The sequence below is a fragment of the Rhynchophorus ferrugineus genome, unplaced genomic scaffold (assembly GCF_030347505.1).
Source record: "Rhynchophorus ferrugineus isolate W39M unplaced genomic scaffold, kcgeb_rfMv2 rfM8, whole genome shotgun sequence".
Lineage (NCBI taxonomy): Eukaryota > Metazoa > Arthropoda > Insecta > Coleoptera > Curculionidae > Rhynchophorus > Rhynchophorus ferrugineus.
In genome coordinates this window covers 35,657,480-35,658,749 of record NW_027472587.1, presented here as the reverse complement: position 1 = coordinate 35,658,749, position 1,270 = coordinate 35,657,480, and the positions used below count along the sequence as shown (strand labels likewise).

Sequence of the window (1,270 nt, the reverse complement as noted above, 5' to 3'; positions counted from 1 at the left end):
GCCCAAATACTGCTAAGAATCATTAAAACGTTTTTGTTTTTGGTCAACAGTGAGCAAAGGCGGCACCCACTTTGAACAGAGCTTTCTCATAGTCAAATGCTCGTGCAATAAAAAACAACACGTTCTTTTGATATATTTACGATGTTAGCTCAGTCACGCAACTACACTTTTCGATCATTTAAAACGATATTGTGTCTTTTTTAAATGTTTTCAGTTGTTACCACCTCATTTAAAAGTCCACTGCGTTCTGCATCATCGGTCTCTCTACGATAACGTTTGAAGTCGGAAAACCAACGTTTCATTGTTGTTCCTGAAGGAGCGGAATCCTTGAAACACTTTTCGAGCCATTGCTTCGCTTGAACGGTATTTTTTCCATTAAGAAGCAACAACAATAACTCATAAACTTATAAGTCGAATATAATGAAAATTTAACAGATTACTTTTGAAGGTTAGTACTAACCGAAAATGCGGTGAATGCAGTAAAACTAGCGCCATCTATGTGTTAGGATAAGCTCTTCTGGTCAATCCGCAGGTACGCCAGGGTCCGTTCACAAGAGTCTAACATAAACTGGTCTTAAATATGGAAGAACACGAGTAAGTGCAGAATGTAGGCTTAAATTTTTAAAAGTTATAAAATCCAAACACCATCAATTTTATTTATACTGCCGATAACATATGCCGAAATTTAATGATAACAAGAACAGAGAAGAAAATGACTCTGCTTGTGTTAGTTGTTAGTTGAGCCATTAATGATGTTTGTCCATCAAGAATAACAAAAATTGTAGTAATTGGTAATAAATAGACATTTACTTCAAACATAATATAGTTTAGTAATTGTTTCAATTTTAATTAATAGGCGAGATATAGCTAGAATTTGTTGGGAGTGAAAGTGAAAGTCGAGAGAAGAAATTAGACAGCATTTTGTTAACATGTAAGAACAGCGTACAGTGATGCTATGAAAAAATTGAATTTGCTAGCAAAAGTAGACCTGGATCAAATAAACAAAATATAAAACTATCAACGACACCTTAATGATCTAATGACTATTATTTATATAATAATATAATATATATTATATTATTATATTATTATTATCTATATATATATATATCTATATTATTTATATAATAATATAATATATATTATATTATTATAAGTATAGCTTCTTTATATAGTGGTGGTGGCTGTTTCATTTGGTTATAACTATATTGGCTGGATTTGATCTAAACGATTTCGGTCTTTTTTTATGGTAATGTTTATTTGTATGGTT

The 1,270-nt window shown here is 31.2% G+C and overlaps 1 long non-coding RNA gene across 1 annotated transcript; it reads left to right on the top strand.

Annotated features, from left to right (window-relative positions):
- Nucleotides 1-235: 235 nt before the first annotated feature.
- Nucleotides 236-985, top strand: LOC143201373 (uncharacterized). The gene is made up of 3 exons (XR_013006939.1): nucleotides 236-448; nucleotides 507-791; nucleotides 857-985. It is a non-coding gene; the product is annotated as an uncharacterized LOC143201373 (long non-coding RNA).
- Nucleotides 986-1,270: the final 285 nt, after the last annotated feature.